A 22,901-nucleotide genomic window follows, 5' to 3' on the forward strand; every position below is an offset into this window, starting at 1 on the left:
AGAATGTCAGACTTCATTCTCACATGACTGAGAAAGATAATGTGAATTTACAGAAAATATGCTCTCAGTTTAGCTTATAGATCACCTTCCAAACCTCTGTGGGAAAAGCATGTGAAAATAGTTTTCTCTCAAACATGATTCATGATATCCCAGCAGAAGGCTTTTTCACATGGTAAAATCACCTTAGAACATACTACAATTCCTAAAATGAGTATGGTACCATCAACAAATGATTTATAATGTAACTAAAGTCTTAAAACCTTCTATTAACTGCAATGCTTTTTAATGAGGTGCTATCATGTATATTGGTCCCAAGATGGCTGCCAACACTTCTTGGATGAAGTGCTGACAGCCAATCAGATCTCACAATGAGATGTGTGGTTAGGCTCCGCCCAGATATTTATATGATTTTACTTTTGATTTTCTCAGGAACTACTGAACGGATTGACACCATATATGCAAAAGGCACATGCCTGACCTGAGGACTACCTCTTTGCCAAATTTCAAGTAATTCTGTTCAGCCGTTCTGGCTGTAGCTGTGTCTAAAGGTCCTATGGAAAAATGCATGGGGAAAACGCGTTTTGGGACCCCCCTTTTTTCTCGGCCCCCGCTTGACGAATCACCCCGAGACTTTCAGGGTAGGAGCTGAACGGAGCGCCCCATTAGTTTTGAAAATTTCGCGAGGATTCGTCAACCGGCGCCAAAGTTATTCAAAATAGAATTTTGAGATTTCCTATGGAAACTAGGTTGTAACTATAACTATCTACTGGTGACCGCCAGTAGATAATATATAGATATATATATTGCATGTGTCTATATGCATGAATATATATATACAGATATATATGTATACATACATATGTATATATATATTTACAAATATCTTTGTACAATTGTATATTTATAAGTTCAAAACACAACTTTACATTCCAGGCAAAGTAATATGGTGTCATTAAATTTATACAAGGAGAGAGCTGAACCACTTTTAGGTAATTATCTAGGAATGGTGACATCCCCAGTGCTGTTGTTTCGCTGTTCTGGTGCTAAACTACAGATTAAGAAAACGACAACTTATCACTCAGGGGGCTCTATCAGAGACATCTCCATCTTGACCCCGAGTCCACAGGGAGCATCCTTTTATAATGTTGTCTCACTATAGTCGATCTGTCTAAAGAGTTCACTCGAAATGAATGACAGAAAGCCAATCCAATCTCCAGGCTCTTTGTTCACAATAAATAACAAGAGATTGATCGGTCATTATTCCTGCGTTGTCAGTCTTACCTGGACTAGTTGGTCAATCCTCGTGTGTGGAGTAGGAAATCAATCTGCCCCTAGCTAAAAAAACACAGAGATAGATGGATCATTCTCTGCACCATCAGGACCTGGCTACAACGCTAACATAACTCTTCCCGCTTGCCTCTTATAAGAGATACGTGCTGTAGAAGCGCAGTGTTTCCATTCCCTTTAGCCACTGATCACATGTAATTCACAAGCAACCATGGGCTGGCCTTTCACCGGAGGAGCAAAGAGCAACACATAGTGTAATCATTCCTTTGGAAAGCTTTCCCAGCAGAGTAAGAATGTTGCCACACAGGACCTAATTTTCAGAAGCGACCTAAGTTAGATTGAAGTGATTAATAACAAAAACAATAATTTGAAAAATACATTTAGCATCATGATTCACAGAATCTCATAAATTAGTTATGAACACAGAACATTCATGAGTAAAGTGGATTTTGTCATTCGTACATGCAGAAGCAAAGACGAAATTATTGTATTCTGGAGAAAGTACTAAATATCACAATGAATGCCCAAAAGCTTGCCAGTCTGTCGTTCTTCACAAAATGCGGGTAGATTTACTCCCCTGAAATCGCATGGCAAACAACTGATAAAGGCAGGTGTAAGTAACGAGTGGGAAACGGTATGGAATAAACTAATATTGCATGGAGATTTAAGGAAAAGGAGTTCTTCACTGTGGAAAAAACATACACTACAAACATTATGTGTACCTACTTACATCATTTACTCATGGTGTCTTTTCCAAAGTATGGGAATTTCATAAAGGTACATTTTTGCATTGGAATACTCCATGAAATCAATGAATTTTGTACATTTTCAAGACACTTCTGGGAATATTTGTGCATTCTATAAAATTAAGTCTAAACATAAGTGTAGCCCTAAAGGAGCAGATTTGAGACTTACTACAGGGATCCAAAATCAGGCCGGCATTAATAGGGTTGCAATCAACCACTGATTATTTTTATTTAGCCCCTGCTGTGATATTATCGGCTTGTAAAGTCACCATGGTACAGATCCAATAATGGACCAGAATACAGCTATTTTTAATATACATCTTAGCAAAGGAGGAAAGAATAGCATTGCTCCAGATCCACCTTCAGCGTGAGAACATGTCCTTACTACGCAGGGAAAAGTAAACCATTGGATTCATTCTTAGAGGACTAGGAATACAGCTACAGCACTTCAGCATCATAAATTACCATTGACATGGGTATTGGTTATTTTGGGATGCAAGAAAAAAAGGTATCCAACCTTTCTTGCCAAGGATGGCCTAGGAATTTGGGTATTATCACAAGAATAGGAATTAGTGCACCCGATTTCCACAACAATTCACCATTTTCAGGACTTTTCACACCCATGCATTTTAACAAATTAGTCTAAGGGAAATGGATGTCCTGGAGGTCAGAAGTAATAGGTTTTCTTGCATGTAAGGAATCATCTATTTTGCAAAGAAAATAAATTTCAGACTGAAATGGCTATCACATGGCACTCAGAATAACTGCCTTTGTTTGTTGAGAAAAGGTTTAAAGGTTGCCTACAATCGGCTATGTGTGATCAGGCAAAGCTTTGGAGATTAAAGCATCTTCACCAGCCCTGGAGCATGAAATATAGATTACGACACACATGGAGCTGCAGTTGAGCATATCTTTATCCTCCGACATTCATTCACACTTTGATCATTACGTCATACTTCCTAGAGAACACCTCCCCACATCTTATGTAGGGTGGCCAACTGGCATGGGTGCAAATTCAGGACAGTGAGTGTAAAAATTCAGGACAAAGGGTCAAAATTCAGGACAAAAATTCAGGACAGGAGGTCAAAATTCAGGACAAAACTTCGGGAAAAAAGGTACGTTTTACAGACACATCAGAGGAGGTCACGCAATTGTATATAAGTAATCCCATCTATATCCAAACATATTCATCCATTTGCAAACCTATCCATCATGTATCCTTCCATTCATAATTTCACTCATCCATCCCTCCATCCACACTTTCACTCATCCATCCATCCACCCTTTCACCCTATCCATCCGTACACTCATCCATCCACCCTTCCACCCATCCATCCACTCATCCATCCAGCCATTTACCCTTTCACCCATACAGCCATCCACCCAGCCACTCATCCTTCCACCCATTCACCTTGTCAGTCATCCATTTATCCTCCCTTTCTCTCTCCATTGACCCTTTCACTTAGCCATCCTTCCTTCCATCCATCCACCCATCCTTCTACTCCACTCATGAATCCATCCATTGACCCTATCACTCATCCATCATTTCACTCATCCATCCACCCATTCACTCGCCCATCATCCACTCTTGCACGCATCCATCCATCCTTTCACTCATCGAGCCACCCTTTTACCCATCCATCTACCCTTCCACCCTTCCATCATCTATTTACCTTTTCTCTCATCCATCCATCCACTCACTCATCCATCCTTTCGCTCATTAATTATCCATTCATCCATTCACCCATCCATCCAGCTTTATCACCCATCCCTTCACTTACTCACTCGCCCACCTTTTCATATTAATAATGAGCTGAGCCTTTGTCTGCAGAGTTTCAGACAGAAGAGGCTCATCAAGAATTTCACCCTCTCTGTTGTTCCTAAAGCAAGGGGTGGGGTGGAGGTAGGGTTCACTATGCCCCTGCACATAGGCAGTTTGAAAAAGTAGAAGTCATGCGTCATGCATGATGCACAGTGCCATGCCATGAGGTGACTGGGACATGGTGTTGTTTCCAGGGCTTTAAGCGAGATGAAAAAAAAAGGGAGGGGGGACTCTCCAAAGGGGGCGTTGATGTAATTAAAACACCTAAGCTAAAAATCTGTGCTTATCATAGCGCCGGACTGGTATTTTGCCTCTTCTGTCATTGCATCCAGATATATGATACAAGTAACGTTACACCTACAACAAGCCAGAACTATTGGCTTTGTCAATGGTTGTTAGTTGCATATAATAAAAATGCAGCAACCATGGCTTCTTTGAATGTAATATTGAAAATGCACTTTTCTAAAATGATGAGACTGAAAGAACTTTAGCCCCTGCCTTTTAACTTGTTTCAACAGCTTCTTTTCATGAACTGGATTCTCTAGCAGCATTGGCGTGTTTGCGCATTTTTCTTTTTATGCATATTTATATAGCGCGAACTCGACCCATATTGGAGCGCTTTACATGAACACCGGTTACATTCCACAAGGACACATTCAGCCACAGGGAGATTAAGTGATTTGCCCAGAATCAAAGAATGTGGATGCAACCCCGAGGCTCGAGGCCCGAGGCTCGAACCCTTTAGTCTGACGGCAAACTAATCGTCAGACTACATCCTCTCCCCTCATTTCGAGGACATTCCCTTCAATCAGGGGTATCAAAAATACAAGATTAGAGCAAGGAACCCATTAGCATCACCAGCACGACCTTAACTAAACTAAAGAAACAGGTGCACCTACCAACTCTGTGAACATTATTCCTAGTGCAATGAAAATCTTACATACTGCATGTGCTACATCCAACCAAAAGTCTGTGACCTACTAACCCGTCCAGCCCAAAATTAATCCTCATGAAAGAAAACAAACAGTGACCGTGAAACCCACCTTTATATAATAAAATAAAACTTCCAGAAAAGGCAAGCTTAACCGGTGCGTGGAAACCACTTACGTCTGCATATTTGCAAGTGACTCCCTGTGACTCAGACAAGACAGCCCATTAAACCAATATCCGATAATGTACTCACGGAATCTTGAGCTTCACTACACTTGTGACTCAAAATGGAGCGATACAAAAAAGTCCAGTCTCATCCCTTCCATCTGACAGAATGCACTGCCCTGGAACGTGGCAGGAGGAGGCCACTGCATGTAGTTACACTCCAAACTGGTCCATTGTCATTCTGTATGTGGCAATCAGCCGCAGACAGAATGACAATGGGCTGGGCGGGGTGGGGCTGCTCTTGTGCTCTCAGGAAGAGTGTGAGGCGGTCCCATTAGGGTGCTGAGGCTTCTACCCAAGATTACGGATAAAAGGCGTCCATAAAAGGTATCCTCACGGACAATGGACGTGAGGTCCAAATTACGGACGGTCCGTGAAATTTACGGACGGTTGGTCACCCTAATCTTATGTAGTCTGGTTCTCAGAGTATGCCTAGAATCCCCAGGGTCCTAGTGCGCATTGCATCAATATGCTACACCTTCCCCCAGTTAAGAAAAAAGTGGCAGGCATTAGTTAAATCATATTTCCTCAATCAGTGTTTGAGGAGCTCACACTTGTCTGCCGGCCTGGGTAATGCAGAGCGGTTGAGGTCCATCCTCCTCGGGCAACGGGAGAACAGGCTTATTGTGTTCAATGGGTTTCCTAGACCTTTTGGGCCGTGTGCCACTGCATCGGCTGCACCATTCAAATCATGATGCTAGTGCTTGTAAGTTAATTAAACTTCTGACTGCTTGTTTAGTAGTCAAATATAGCAATGATTGGTGTTCAGTGGGTTTCCTATATCTTTTTGCCACTGCACCTGCTGCACTATTCAAATCATGGCCCTAGTGCCTGCAAGGTAAATGCACTTGTAACTGCTTGATTGGTAGTAAAGTATAGCAATAATCAGGTTTCAGTGGGTTGCCTAGACCTTTTGGACCCTGTGCCACTGCTCCTGCTGCAGCATTCAAATCATGACCCTAGTGCCTGCAAGGTAAATGCACTTGTAACTGCTTGATTGGTAGTAAAGTATAGCAATAATCAGGTTTCAGTGGGTTGCCTAGACCTTTTGGACCCTGTGCCACTGCTCCTGCTGCAGCATTCAAATCATGACCCTAGTGCCTGCAAGGTAAATGCACTTGTAACTGCTTGATTGGTAGTAAAGTATAGCAATAATCAGGTTTCAGTGGGTTGCCTAGACCTTTTGGACCCTGTGCCACTGCTCCTGCTGCAGCATTCAAATCATGACCCTAGTGCCTGCAAGGTAAATGCACTTGTAACTGCTTGATTGGTAGTAAAGTATAGCAATAATCAGGTTTCAGTGGGTTGCCTAGACCTTTTGGACCCTGTGCCACTGCTCCTGCTGCAGCATTCAAATCATGACCCTAGTGCCTGTAAGGTCACTTTACTTGTAACAGTTTGTTTAGTAACAAAATATACAGCTATAATCGGTGTTCAGTGGGTTTCCTAGTCCTCTTGGCCCGTGTGCCACTGCACCTGCTGCACCACTAAAATCATAACCCTAGTATCTGTAAGGTAACTACACTTGTGACTGGTTGTTTAGTAGTAAAATATAACAATAATCTGTGTTCAGTGGGCTTCCGAGGCCTGTTGGCCCCTGCTGCACCATTCAAATATAACCCTAGTGCCTGCAAGGTAATTGCACTTGTGGCTGCTTGTTTAGTAGTGAAATATAGCAACAGTCTCAGTTCAGTGGGTTTCCTAGAGGTTTTTGGCCCCTGTGCCACTGCACCTTCCCCACCCTTCAAAACATGGCCCTAGTACCTGCAAGGAAATTGCACTTGACTGCTTGCTTAGTAGTGAAATATAGCAATAATCGTAGTTCAGTGGGTTTCCTAGAGGTTTTGGCCGCAGTGCAACTGCACCTACTGCACCATTCAAATCACTGCCCTAGTGCCTGCAATGTAATTGCGCTTTATATGGCTTATTTACTAGTCAAATATAGCAAATATGGTTGTTCAGTAGGTTCCCTAGACCCTTTGACCCCTGTGCATTTAAAATATTACCCTGGTGCCTGCAAGGTAATTGCACATGACTGCTTGTTTAGTAGTGAACTAGAGCAATAATCGGTGTTCAGTGGGTTCCCTGTGCCACTGGACCAGCTGCACAATTCAAACCATTACCATAGTGCCTGCAAGGACAAATGAGGAAATCGTTTATATCCAATAATAGCTGTGTTCAAGGAAAGGCACAGTTGCAGACGAATTACATAAATATTGTGTCTAAACATAAACAAAAAAGCTTTCATAAAAAGTGCCTTTAAACTTATTCAACTCTCCAAAACGAGTTACCACAGATTTCATAAACAAAGCATACGCTTTACACATCAAAGTGAAAACCAAGCATTGTTAAATAGTGTTACAGTGTGGCTGGCTCTTTCTTGTGAAACGGCCTTATCCAATGCTTGACAATGAATGGGCCATAAACAGTGTAAATTGCCATTACCATATGTTGGGCTGATGCTGAGACAGAAATGCTGTTTTGTACTTTGTTCCTACAAAGCCAGTTTCACAAAGCCAGTTCAACTGGTCTCACCCAGGGCCGGACTGGGATCCACAACCGGCCCTGGCAAAGTGCTCGGCCGGCCCCACCCCCCGGTGGGGGAGGGGATGCCGCCGAGCTCTTTGCCAGGGCCGGTTTTCGGCCGAGTAACAAAAACCGGCCCCCACCCATGCGGCGCACCGGGGGATTGCCCGGTGCCTGCTACGGCCAGTCTGGCCCTGGACTCACCAAAAAAGAACGATGTTAAATATGAAAAAGTCTCCACAAAAATTCCAATAATGTATTTCATTTACATGCAGAACTGTTTCATCTTAGTAGTAATAGTACATCAGGCTAAATCAGTGGGGTCCATAAGCACCCTCCTGAACTTGCCCTGTTGACCACAGACAATATTTATTTGCAAGTTAATCGACGTGAAAGAAAGCAAGTAAGTAGTACATCAGTCTAAATCAGTGCAAGTAAGTGATAGTTTTCAACCATGAATTTAGAAACATTCATGCTTCCACCCACCCTGACAATGCCAATAGTGAACTTCATTCCACACGAATGAAAGGCAAATATTTTCTGCAGCTGAAGAACTTGATATCCTTTGAGATGGCTATGTCTTAAATACAAATAATTTAAAAGGGCCCCAGCAGGCTCCATGGATAAAGTCTGATGCATTTCTCTTTACTGTAAACATTCTCACTTTGAAGTCAGTTTAAAGCAAAATAAACACCAGGTTCCCTAAAGGACACAGTCTGATATTTGACCTTGGTCTTTGAATGCTGAGCAAATGTGACGAGTTAAGAACAAGATTTACAGGCCTGTTTTTTACAGAAAATTAGTTAGCCGAAGAATGCTGTAAGCATGACTTGACCATGGGGAGGTACGAACTCGAGCTGGGAAGCCTAAAGCAGATAATGGCAGCAAATGGAAAGCCTGAAAATGTGAGTTACAACCCACAAAGTCAATGGCAAGCACGGGGCAGAATGCAGTCCTAGGTCAACTTTCTGAAACTCCCCAAGATGTCTTTCGCATACCACACAGCTGTGCTGTCTGGTAGGCTGAGACCTAAAAATGGCAAAAAGTAATTTTGTGCCAATAAACCAAAGCAGACATTCTATTCTAGGGAAAAACTCTTGTCACATCTAGTCCTATATTTACTAATGTTTAATGTTTGCACAGGTATTCAGGTGGAGCAGAGCAAATTTGCACTGAGCTGCACTTAAGCTCAATGCCAGTACCCATACAACAACGTTGGTAAATAACCCTCGTGACAAAGAGTAAGAATTTAGATTCAAGAAGGTACATTTCCTACAGAAAGAATTATTAATGTAGGTGATTTATGCTGAATGAGACCAGTATCCCTGTACCCTGTCTGGTTGCCAAGAGCCCAAGTCGTCAATTGCTCTAATATTTAGGACCAGTCACTAAGATGCAATAAAGAACAGAGTCAGGTGGGTGGGGAAGACCTACTTCACGTCAGAAAAAAATATTAATTATTGAAAAATTCTGTCAAAAAATGTAGGTTTACTCAAGAGGAATGGTGGTGTGGATTACACTTCAGAAATCAGAGAAGAATGGGAATATATAGTTGAGCATTTTACCTATATTGTGGAGGCGAAAGTTGAGTTTACTTGCTTGCTTATAGTTCAAGTGTAACTGAGATGATCTTAAATATTTACCCTGAGTCCTTTAAAGGTGCATGAACCTTCAAAAATTACCACCAAATGTGGCCTTTTACCAGGGTTGGATTGGGATAACAAATAGGCCCCGGCACACTAAAACAAAGTGGCCCACATTTGCATATTGCTTTTCTGCAAAATACTGCTTCGGCGAAATTTTATTTTTTAAAAGGGGGGGGAGTAAAAAAAAAAATGGAGGAATTAGTTTACACTGGTGAAACACACCTGAAAACAAGTGAGGCCACTGCTGGTCAGGCCCCCTGCCCCGGCTCAGTATGCACACATTAATAGGCCGGCCCAGCGAGAGAAATAGAGTGACACCTCTGTCCTGATAAAAGGGAGGTAATGGATGCCCACTCAGGCACCCACTGAGTCACTGGCGGTATCCGAACAATGCAGAAACCACCAAAATCGGCCCTCAGGCTGCTAAAAAAAGGAGCCCACAGCTGGAGCTGGACACCGGCCCCTCGGGCATTGCCCGAGTGCACGCGTTACCAATCGGACCCTGCCTTTTACAAAGCAGGGGGAAAAGTACTACAATAAGGGTTCTAGGTTTTCAGCTAAAACCACTTATAACTGTAAGAGAATAGTTGGAATGAAAACTGAAGAACTCTGAGTGTTGCTGTATTTACACTGCTTCCATGCCATGTGTGGTCAAATAGTAAAAGTGCAGCAGTTATATCTAACTACTATTTTAATAATTAATACGCTCACTTTGCCACACTTGTGGCCCACGACGAGCAAATAAATGTGTCATTTTTGCTGTCACCAGGGACCATGGTCCCCTAGCAACTCCTTTTTTCTCCCTGTTCATGCAATTTTGTGAGCACGTCTCACCTCATCTGTATTCATCTTGCAAATGTCTGGATACTGCTGTGACTGCATGTAATACAACATAAAATGCTGTGCTATAAGGAGGGAATATGTTTATATTGATGCTAATGTTTACATCTTATATACCACAAAATGACCTCGCAGAATGGTATCTTTGTGCTTCTGAAAATGCACTAGCTTAGTGTATGTGTAGCAATTTATGTACAGAAAATAAAAATAAAGTAGCTGGTGGACACTTCCCATATGCCTAGCAGAAGCACAATAGCCCCTGCACTGCTTTCATGTTTAAATAGGCCGACATGCCATGTAGAAATCAATCAACGTTTAGCACTTCTTATACTGGCTTCAGAATAAACACAAAACCCCATGGGAACATCTCAACAGTGTAAAAAATACATGAGAAGGAGAGAAAATCTACATCAAAATACACATACCTTCCTTTGTGGTCCTCCTAAGTTTAGCAGTTCACAACCTATCTCACACTATTTGGCTTCATTTACAAAGTGCTCTACACTGTCAAATGGCCAACATCTTCTGTAGGTCATAAAGTTTCTTGACTGTTTTTCAATACATCAGTACAGTTCAGTGTCAAAAAACCTCATTTAGCCAACAGAGTGCATATAAATACCACAGCAGGCTTTCCTCCCTATGACCAGAGAGAGCAGGAAGGGGCACAGAGGAGACAGTAATAACACATTTATTATGTTATTCCTGTGTTGTTATCTTGAGAGAAAGAAGAGGGCAAAATAGTTTTTTTACTTTCAAAAACTAAGCACGGAATACACCACAGCAAATATCCACGTTATAAGTATAAGTCCTCCTTCAGCTTATCATTGCCATTTAAATTCCTACCATGATTTTGTATCTCCTTTAATAAGTTCTTACTGAGGTGCAGCCATGTCTCTAGCCATGCACATCCTTGAAATATGATGGGACTAGCCTACTTGGAAGGGGACTTTGAGTGTTTTCAAATAGAAAGTAAGGGAGGTAAGAGAAATAATGCAAAGTTACATGGTAGATGAAATTTAAGGATTCTGCATGCCAGAACTTTGTGATACTATTGCTCAGCTATCATTTCATTATGCCAATTGGACAGTTCTGGGAAGCTTCAACTTACATCTTGATGATCCTAGCAGCCCCCAGGCTTCCCATCGACATTAGAAGGCTTTAACCTCACTCAACTGGTAACCTCACCAACCCACAGAGCAGGCCATATGTTGGACTTAATTTTTACCAATAATCAAAATCTTACAGTGGGAGATCCCCTGAATCTGGTATGGACGGACCACTTCCTGGTATCATTCACTTTTAGTTTTGAGACCAGGCCTATAATGCATAGGAAATATGTGGAAACAAGGAGGAACTGGATGAAAGAAACCAAAGAGGCCCTATGGCTGGCGCTTCAAGAATCTGTGCCAAGGCTGACGGGCAATCCTGACAGTGACTCATCCTATTGCAACTTGTGAGTTACGATTGCCTTAGACTGAGTTGCCCCGCTAAGGTCAGCTACATCCAACAGACTTAAACCTTCTGCCCCTTGGTTCTCGACTGAATTAGAATGGAGAAGAGCCTCTGGAAGAAGTTAGAGCGGTGTTAGAGAAAGTCCTATAATCCCGCAGCAAAATGTACCCATAAAGAGGCTCTGAAAACATTTCACAAATGAATGCGGAGTAAGTTGAGGGAATATTTTGCAAGTCGCATTGAGAGCTCAGATAATTCTGCTAAAGACATTTTTAATATTGTAAAATCCTTTACTAGCCTGGCAGGGATAGATAGCACCTTTCATCCCTCTCCTTCTCTCTGCTCGAGCTTGTCGGATTTCTTTGAGGAAAAAATGCCAAACCTCTATTCCTCTTTTTCATTGGACGTGGAATCTATTGCTTACTTGCAACTACGGTCCACTTATTCTCTCATTTCCTTTTCAAAATTTCCCTCTATTTCAGTTGAGGACTCACTGGCGGAACTTTAGAAGTGCAAGTCTGGCTCTCAAGGAGACCCTTGCCTTGCCCAGTTTTTTTAGTATGTTGGCCCCTGGTTAAATCCAACACTAAACCAGATTTGGAGCTCGTCCTTGAAATCTGGTACCTATCCTGCCGCATCGAAACAGGAGTTCCTGCTACCATTACTAAAAAAAAAAAAAAGAGATTGCTGACCCTGGAGTGCTCAGTAATTTTAGACCTATTTCTCTGCTGCCAGCTCCTACCAAAATTCTAGAGAAGGTGGTTCAGAAACAGTTTGCTGATTTTGTAGAAGCTAATAGCCTTCTAAATGACTCTCAATTGGAGTTTCCAGCTGGGTACAGCACGAAGATCGCTCTTTTAGAAGTCTCCGAATCAGTGAGAGCGACTCTGGACAGGGTGCATCTGCCATCTTAGTACTTTTTGACCTTTCGGCAGCATTTGACACGGTCGCACACCCGATCTTGTTGAGGAGATTAAGCCACATGGGCATGCATGGGCAGCACAGTCCTGGAATCAGTCCTTCTTTGAAGACTGTTCCCAATAGGTCTTTCTTCATTCTTTTTCATCTTCACTGAAACCATTGGTGTGCCGGGTGCCGCAGGGCTCGGTCCTGAGCTCGTTGCTTTTCAATCTTTATCTTGCCCCACTGGCTACCCTCATTGAATCTTGGGGTGTGAAGGTAGTTTCCTATGAGGATGACACACAGCTGATGTGAAGAACACTCCACAGGAGCCTTTCCTAATTTTAAGGAAAGGCTTAAAAATATTTCTACTTAGATGAATGGTAATTGCCTGGAACTGAATGTTGAAAAGACCGAGGTCTTGTTCATCAGTCAGGCATCACCCCCCATTAAATCTCTGGTGGCCCATGGAGCTGAATTCTCTCCCAATTGCAGCTGACTCAGCAAAAAATCTGGGATTCAGGTAGGATACAGATCTCTCATTCACAGCACAAGTTCGTCAAATCTCCTCTACCTGCTTTTGGAAGCAGAGATCCATCATGAAATTCATACGTTAGCTGCCGGAGAAGAGCTGTAAGATCACAGTCCACACTTTGGTGACTTCTCAGTTGGACTATGCTAACAGCCTTTTTTGGGGGCTACCTAACTACCTGATTCACAGATTACAAATAATTCAGAATGCAGCGGTGACGGTATTTTGGTGGGTTCCTTTCCGGCACCATATCTCCCCTCACTTGAGACAGTTGCACTGGCTGCCGGTGGCCAGGAGGATAGAGATTAAGATGCTGACTCTGGCCTTTAGAGCCACTAGGGCCTTAGGCCCTTGCTATCTCAGGCAGAGGCTTAAACTTTATCAACAGAAACAGGTCCTGATCCAATCACCTGCGGCTTCTTCACGTCCAATGATATTTTACAATCTGGCAAGGTAGTAGCTCTTTCTCTGTAAGAATAGCGAAATTCGAGAACATTCTACCGGTCTACCTGCGCCTGATTGAAACATAGCTAGAGTTTTGGAACATTTTGAAAACCTGGCTCTTTACTCCGGTATAGTCTCCCTGTTGGTCCTTTTGATAGTCTGCTACTAGCGCCGGGACACCTATGTTGAGGTAGCTGCGTGCTCTACAAATAATGATTGATCTATTGATTGATTGATTGAGGAGGAGCAGGAAAGAAGGTAGAAAGAAATGATAATAGGAATGAGTGAGAGAAGGAAGAAAAAAACGAATTTGTTTTTCACAAAAAGTGTAAACAATATTGCTTTTTATAACTTTTGAAAGCATTTGACAACACTAAAAAGACCCAACCAGAATTCACAACAAATAGAAACTGTAAAAGGGAAAGCCTAACCATAATATAAGTGAAGGATTCTTCATAAATGGCCTTTCACAGATGTATGTGTTGGTATTAACAAAGCCACAGAATCAGGCAGCCAATTTCAAAACAGTGGTAGAAGTTTCATTCTGTCAATCAGATATATTCATTAGTCTGCCAGTACCACTGTTTCGACTCTGGTTGATGGTGGATGGAGTTGGCCTTTGCAATGGTGGGGTGTGCCTCCTGCAGTGATGCAACGTCCGGGCCGGTCAGGACTTGATTTGATGTGTGAGCAGTTGAGGCCGGAGGCAGCAGACAGCGCAGGACAACATGCGCATGGCGCCGATGACCCCAAGATCATTGTCACAAAGATCATCCAATATTCATTCAGACAGGGTTCCTGGCGTGAGCTGCACAGAGTTAGTGGCCCCGGATGCACAGCGGTCGGCACAGGCACACTGCCACGGGACGGTGACTTGCGGTGCTCTGAGGTAGGGCCACGCGGACTTGTGCGGGTCCTCATCGATGTCCGAGGTGAATGTGGCGGAGGGTTGTGGGGGACAGTGGAAGGTGTACTCCAGGGCATGATGCAGAGGTCTGATGTTATCCCGAAGCAGCAGCTGGAGGAGTGGAAAGCAACAGCCTCGTTGCCACCACCAATTTGGTGACAGCCACATGAGGATGAAAACTACCCCTAGTCCACAGACTCAGACTGCACCAATGTACGACCAGAGAGTGTCCATGAATGTCGGGGAACAGACTTAGGGGCACCGGGGCTGGGAGGGGGTGCAGTCTGCGATGATGGCGGTACACTGATATGAACTCCGCCATCACTAAATCAAGACTCTGTGACCTACTGGACCACAGTGTAGGCCAAATGCAGTGGTCAGCGGTGGCCCACAGCCACGTGTCATTGGCTCACAAGTTAGTTACACCAGGGCAGTTGTCGGTAGTATTCAATCACCTCCGTAACGATGATCCTATTCCCTCCGGACAGCAACGTGTCATCCTCTTACGCCTCTCCTTGCGTGAAATGATATGTATTCTGCCTTTGAATAATCGATGTTCAGTTCCAATTCTGTGACCTACTCGTGCGCAGCGTAGGCCGAGGGCAGTAGTCCGCGTAGGCCCACAGACACGTGTGGTTGTAATGCTATGCACAGACTTGGTGGATTCACATCAAAGGGCGTATAGTGACAGAAACTCTGCCTTAAATAATGTTCACTGCCATGGTGTAATCAAGACTCAGTTCCAAATGTGTGACCTACTTGTCCGTAGTGTAGGCCAAAGGCAGTAGTCAGCAGGGGACAACAGACATGTGTCGTAAGAATGCCATGCACAGAGTTGGTGGCACCACATCGAAGGGAGTACACTGATATAAAATCTGCCTTTAACATGTGTACCCTGCCATCGTGCAATCAAGACTCAGTTCCAAATGTGTGACCTACTTGACCATAGTGAAGGCCGGATGCAGCAGAAGAGTACGTCAACGAGAAAGGAGTAAAGCGGGCCTGTGTCGTGGAGGCCGTGATAGTATGAGGAGGCTGCCAAGGTCGCGGGCCTCAGGCTTGGAGCTTGCGCCGGCACGTGGTGGGCCCTCCTTGACACACGCTGGTGTCGGCAGGTGATCAGTGTGGCCTGGCTGCACAGGGGCGCCTGACGGGTTTGGGGTCCAGCGGGCTGGGGTATGGCGGGTACACAGGATCGCAGGCAACTCCGCTCACGAGGACGGCGTCGGCCTCGTGGCGGGGTGAGAGGCACCACCCTGGCATAGACGTTGGGCATTCCGGAAGAGGACCACACCCAGGGCTACGCGCTTTTTATTCACACCCCTATGCTGGCCTGGTGTATGCCGGGCCATCCCACTCCACTCATGCTTACGGGGGGACGTAACAGGCAACATTTCCGTGAACTCCCCTCTGGCTGGGGTGACATGGTTGCGTCCACTACACTCCATACACCAGCGGTGTTTGTCGCCATGGATATGGGTGTGTTCTGCATACTGCGCTCTGTCTAGCACACCGCCGTCACTCTTGGCATTGTGTACTTTCCCAATCATGGTTCTCCTGCCTCCTTCACACATGCCTGGTTCCCACCTCTCCCCACATTCCGCTATTGTGTGGCTGAGGTGCCATGCCGTTGATGGCTCATGTACATGGCTAGCCCAGGTTACCATTGTAAGTTGTTCTGTCGTGTCTGGTGAGTGAGCATGTTGTTTTGCATGTTGTATGTGATTTTGTGACGTGTGCATTGCCAGAGTTGTGAGTTGCATGGTTGGGGAGTTGAGGTGTGTGGGATATTCATTTGCAACTAGCCAAGGGGCTGTGCATTTCCCTTGGTGCCAACCTGGTAGCACTGGTTGATGATGGACTGTCGGAGGATGAAGGAATCATGCACACTGGCTGGGTATTTGGCGACGATGTTGGTGGAGATTCCACGGTGTTCGGATGTTGCCTGCACTTTGATGTGAGACGTGTGCTTTCTGTTGCGGTGATTGTGTGCTGTGTCACCAGGGGCACAAGTAGGACATGTGTTCTGTGGATCGCCCCCAACATGTGCGTGCATCCAGCTATGGCGTATGGTCCTTGATTGGTCTGCAGCGGATCCTGCACATTGTGGTAGATGTATAGATACTGGGGTACCAGGCTGATGATGGCATCCATGACAGGTGTGAGGGACTTGGATGTGGCTGGCTGTGAGACTCCTCTTACTCTGGCGGGTGTTGGTTGGTGGGTACCAGAGGCCAACAGGTGCAGCACAGCCAGCAGCTTTTTGTGGGGTGGGATGTTGGTTGTCCGCTGTGTTGGTGCCGTCGGCCTGTTGGGCGATGATGGTCAGGATGCGTAGGATGGTTGTCCTTTTGAGCCTGTAGTGGGTAATGACATCCTCTGGTGTTAAGTCTGTGAGGCTGGTGCATTTCCTGTGGGTCCGCTGTCTTTGTCCGTGCTGCCTCAGTGTTGGTCCGGGTGAGGGGTGGAGGGGTCCTAGGGGTGGTGGGGGCAGGCGTTGTTGCCATATTGGGCCTCCGGGCTGCATGTTCAGTTGCTCGGGGGCATCTGTTGTTCTCCATTTTTGGTTATGGGCTGTGCTCCCTTGGCTTCTGCTTGTTGTTGTCTGAATTTACACCAGGTTAGAGCAGGTGTTAATTTCCTGCTGCTAACGCGCATTATCGCATGTTTCGTGGTCTTTTCGTCGATGTGGCTGGTCGTTGAGAATGTTGAGGAGTGGTGTTTTCATGGCTTTTTGCACGGGTACGCCTACTCTGCATCTCATTAGCGATAGTTGTTGGGGTAATCTGTGGTGTTGTTTTTTGCGGCTGCTATCACGGGTAAACTGGTATTATGGGCTGTTAACACCAGCTTGTGAATGGGGTGATAAATTTATCGCAACTTTGGCTGCGATTAAGTGCCGTTAATTCGGCGATAGCTCCTTGAGAATATGGCCCTCAGTGTTCACGTTATGTGATATTGTTTTAAGTGTGAAAGTTTTTGCTAAAGCCCAAAATGTGTGTTTTTGTTCTGTTATTCTTTTTAGGGATTGATGGAGCGTAAAAGTTTACAGACTATTGCCTCTATCAATTCTCACTATTTGATGTGATTTACTTCAATAATTTTACCAAAATGTGTAAAACAGAATGACAGAAAACATGAGAGCTTTTCCAGCATTGTAAAAGCATGCAGAAGTGATTTGAAGCGTAAAAATTTGAAAAAGATAAATAAAGAGAGAAGAGAACAGTTCTTTGCTCATGAAATGAAGGTGCATGTTTAAAAGAAATCAAATGTGGTTAACTTAGAAATGTGCTGCTGATTCCCTAAAGTGACAAGATGAAAAGAATGCTTCCATATTGAATGACAATGAAAACAGTTAAAATGTTTAGTTTAAAGATGTTTAACAATAAAAGTTTGCTTAGGAACGATAGGTCCTTTACTGATTCAGCAACACTTTTGACAGAAATGTATCTATACAGTTAAAACTCAGAGAGAGCATCTGGGAACAGACAGACAGTGAACAAAATGAATTTCCTTACTTCTGAGGAGAGGATGCAAATTATAAAGTCGTTGAAATTGATGGTTCGACAAAAGGATTACTTAATGCTTCCAGATTTCTTAGTGAAGTATTGATTACACCATGAGCAGCCCACTGTGAACAGCCAATAGTAACCATAACGTACGTTAGAAATGATACATTGTGGGCGTAAACTGAGAACGTTTGGAAGTATATTTGCCCCCATGGAGGAGAAGTCGGGGCTGGGTATCATTTTCAATTTCCTTGCTTGACATGCTGTCGGACTGAACTTTGATTTCTTATGCCTATCCAGCGGCGTCACTAGGGGGTTGCGGGGTGTGCGGACTGCACCGGGTGACACCCTCACGCGGGTTGGCACCAAAGGGCCGGTCACTGTGGTGCAGACTGCAGAGAAACGCAACGACGCAACCTAACTATGCAGCAGGAGGAGCGAGGAGGTGCCTGTGCGCAGCGCGCACTGTCTCCTCCTCCGCCGCGTCTGCTCGCCTCGGCAGTGACGTCGTCACTGGAGGGGTGCAGTGATGTTGTTTGGAATACGGGAATCCCGCATGCGCATTGGGCCTCAAGTGCGCGTGACTTGGCATCACGAGGGACGAGGAGGAGGTCTCGTCCCGTCTCAGGTCGCCGCTATAATTAAATTTTATTCCAAGGACAGGAGCGGAGCGCCGACCGAGGTAGTCCCCCCCCACCCGCTGTCTGCCACCAACTCAGGTGAGTGGCCTATTGCCTATTCACACAAGTACTTCTTGTAATTAATTCCTGCAAAGTTCTCTGCACACGGTCAAGACAGCCGTTTGTTAATTGGTCTGAGCGCCTGATCATGAGTTATATATTCCCGTAACCTCAGCACTGTCAGCAGCAAGCAAGTCAGTGTGTGGCATGCCGGTAAGGTTCCAAATGAGCGAATTTCCTGATGTCTGCTTCGTTTGAGTTTGATTGACAGACAAGCTCGCCAGTGCGAGGGAGGGCCAGAGGCTGCGCCATTTAGGGGTTGGCACGCGTAACCGTAACAGTTCACAATACTCTACATAATATTAAGATGAGAATGAATAATTATTTTAACGATATTGGTTTAATGGCCATTTCTCAAACGTTGTGATTGCAGCTTTGCAAGGAACTTGTTACGTATGGGGTTTAGCGTATCAGACAGACCATGAGTTTCATGGATAGAAAATACTTTATGTCGAAACACTTCACCCCTAAACCCATCACTCTTAAACTCTTCAGCACAGACCTCAACACGCTTAAACCCATTATCTGTCCTCTCCAGCCCTAAACATTTGACCCTTAAAAATATCGACTATTAATTTTAAGTCTACAACAAATGCACATGAGCAAACAGCTTGGCAATGAAATTTATATGCCCAAATGGTACGTATGTTTCCTTTGTGGGGCCCGGGTAAAAAAAAACTACATGCATGTTATGCAGTTTATTTTAAGTGACAAAAGAGGCATTTCAGTGCACATTGGGCCTGTAGCAATAGTTTTAAAAACTAATTAAGATGTAAAGATCACTTTATATGGAGCATTCCTAGGTTAGCGTTCTGACCAAGGAATTCACAGGAAACGTTGTTTTTTTAAGTTAAACAAAACTTGAAAGCAATATTGCTCATGTATATGCTTTTGTACCCAATTAAATTAAGTCATATACTTAGGCAAAATGGCAAATCACATTTCTTCAAATACCCTTCCTCAGCCGGTATGGGCCTGCAGGGCTGCCGGCTTCCCCGCAGGCCGGGAGAAGAAGACTTTTCACCTCATAATGAATGCAGGGCACAAAGAGGTTAACTTCTCAAGTTCAAGGCTATAAACCACAGCATTACGCGTTCATCCCTCTGACAGAAGAATGATGGGTCTGAGCAGTTGTTGTGCCAGAACCAATGTTTCCTTAAAGGGTTTAATGCTGAATGCGGAGTGTAAATGTCTGCAGAATATTATGCTTATAGCAACGTTTTCTGGACGGTAGAATCAGAGAAAGTTCCCATTCAGACTCCACATTTATGTTTGTTAATTTTACCGTTTTTCTTCAGGTGCAGGTTTCTCAAGTGCTCTCTCCTGTCTTTTCTTTATGATAGCAGCAGTATTGTGCGCATTATATTCTTCTTGATGTTATACCTCTCTTCTTCCAGCATCTTGTGTCACCTCAGAGGAACGTGTTAGAAGCCAAGAGATTTATGCTGGAGAACTGTTGGCTCGACTGATAGATCATGCAGTCTGTGTGTTCTCTTTTGTACTGCCAGTCACTGGTGTATTTAACTGTGTAGCCTTAGACCGTGTCATGTATGTGCATGTAACTTGCATGATCGAGGTAAATATTAGCGGCGATACTACGTGTCTCTCGGTCCTCTTTCAAGTGCTTGCCGTCCTTTTTCCCCAGCAACCCCCCCTTAGGGGCGGCAATCTGAGGGATAGCCCCGGGCGCCACAAGCTCCAGCCACGCCTCTGCTCCTATAGTCGGCTTTAGGTTTATTAACAAAGTCGGATCTTGAATCAATGATTTAAGTTCAGCAACTTTTCACCAGCAAACCGAGTTTTATACACATCGGGGCAATCTCCCTGCATCAATTATGGATCTGCCCTTAGTTGTGCTCTAAGGCCTGCACCTTGAACTACAGCCTTCTCTATTTTTGCATGATGGGAAATTGTGTAATGCTCGAATGTGTTCCAGAAAAATCGATAAATAACGTGGGGATTTATGGAACCCATCAGATCTAGTGGCGTTTAATGCCAGGGAAATGAGGTGGCCTTCATGAAAATAAAACAACACGCGGGGACAAGTCGGGGTCTTCGGGAAGGGCCACGGCGCCAGCTGGGTGAGGCCGGAACAGAGATGCATGCGCTAAAATTGAATCACTAACATGAAACAACACATCATTAACAAAAAAGTGAGTTAAATAGAACAAAATTTAAACAAATCTGTGAACAGTAACCATGACAAATTGCCCAGTGTATGGAGGCAACAGAGGAGAGAAGAAGGCTTCGCAAGACATTAGAAGCCCCGGTGTCGTAGCACCAGCAGGTGGACCCTAGCATGACAAGTGTAGGTTAACTTTCAAGGCTTGTCCACCACTATTCATACCGAAGTTCACCTCCAGTCTTGAGGGCAGGCCTATGAAGCAGCACACCCTAGAACAACAGTGACCCTGTCACTGAGATCACAGGACCCTTGAGAAGGGCCAGGCCAACTCTAGGCCGGTACAACCGGTGTGACCGCACCAGGTGCTGACTTTAGGTGGAGGCATAATTTTTGCAAGTATATTATGGTTTTAAAAGTGCTTGCTGCCTCCTTCCTGGCCTCCAGCAATTTTCGGTAACAATAAAAATGCCATGATGACTGTGGTGATTAATGTTCTTCGTAGAGAGAGATCGGAATTTTGTCTAATGGAAGATTTGACTCATAGAAAGGGAGCTCAGAGGGTTAATGTACCTGCTGCAAAGAACATGTATCATGCATATCACAAAGTGCACATAATGTAAATAGGCCATTGGGCTACTGCTTTTGTCAGAGAGATCCTTTTGTTTCTTGCAGTTTATAAGTTAAAATCCTAACATAGAACAGTGAGCTATTAACTGTCATCTACTCCGCAGCAACACAAGTCACATTTTTTATGAACTTTTGATACGTTTGAGCTACAAACAATTTATTAGTTTAAATGGTCAGATCATGCTGCAGATCTTGCATTATGAGGCAAATATGGCAGAGCCATTATTATTTAGAAAACATTTGCAAACTAGGATTTTTAGCCATTCATGTTTGAACTGCTGTTTTGGAAAAGGGAGAAGTGCTGATGACAGAAACTCCATGGCTCGGAGACAAATGGCTTGTGCTTCCACATTTTATCGTATTTGGGGACATTCTGTGATTAGAAGTATATCCCACTTTGTGAATACATTTTACTGTCAATAACTCATCATAACCTTAAATAATCATGTGTATCCATTGGTTGATAAAACTGGGCAGTGAAACCAAACAAATACAAAAAATTGGAATGTTAGCGCATTCTGGCCACGCCTCTGGTTCTGCCCACTGATCCAATCCTTGGGTTATTCCGGCCCTCTGATTCTCCGCCCACAGTTCCCCTACTTTTTTTCCCCCACTTCGACCACTGATATATCATGTTGCTGGATAGTGGGAACACCACACCAGTAAAAAGTACCATACCTATGATATTATAAATTCCAATAAACTGTTGACTAGCAGGTAGCCCACTGTACAACCTGATTAATGAGTCATTATCACACTGTTGTTAACAGGCACATTTTGTAAATATAGGACCTATATTTACGAACGTTACTAAGGATTCTGTATGGTCCCGTTATTTGCCAACTGTGTCCACTGGCGGACTCGGGGCGGAGGAGGTCCATGCGGTAAGTCGTGAAGGGGTGACACCATGAGTTACCCGCACCGGGTGACACCAACCCTAGTGACACCACTGTGCCTTTCCCATTTGAACTGAACTTTCCGAACTGACTCCACCTGTACTTTACCAGCTGGTAAAGTGTGCAGGTATAACTCTTCAGCTTGAGAGTTATGAACTCAATCCTGTGGCTCCTTCGCGTTTCAACTCTGCATACTTTGGTTTGTTTTACTGGAATGTTCTCTCTCTCTCTTATTCCTTAGGTGATCAGTAAATGTTTATTTACCAAAACTGTATGATATTGTGTGACTATTTGTACTAAGATTTCTATGAACAAAGGCTTACATGTGATTTGTGTTTCTTGACCATTCAAATTGAGGCTTAGATAAACGATATACATGACCACATTTTTTTAAAAACATATTTTATTGAGTTTAAGTGGTACAATTGGAGCCGCAGCCCAGCACATACATACTGGGACATCTGAAAAATCACAAAAAACTGAGTTTATATATATAATTAAAACCAATAACGAAAATACCCAAAGCAACTTTGCGTGGACATTTCCTTTACCCGTACAGTTTATTAACCAAGTTGTAGTGGTTGTGGCACCAGAGCTATGATGTTGGATGTGACGTGTTGTGACCTGGAGAGGACGGGGAAACATCCTCCTTAGGGGGTCTGGGAGGAAAGGGGAGGAAGTTCTATGCCCCGGTAGTCCACCCATCCAGACCATGGGCAACCTCTTGCTTGGAAGACAGCAATCTCC

The sequence above is a fragment of the Triturus cristatus genome, chromosome 2_2 (genome assembly GCF_964204655.1).
Source record: "Triturus cristatus chromosome 2_2, aTriCri1.1, whole genome shotgun sequence".
NCBI lineage: Eukaryota > Metazoa > Chordata > Amphibia > Caudata > Salamandridae > Triturus > Triturus cristatus.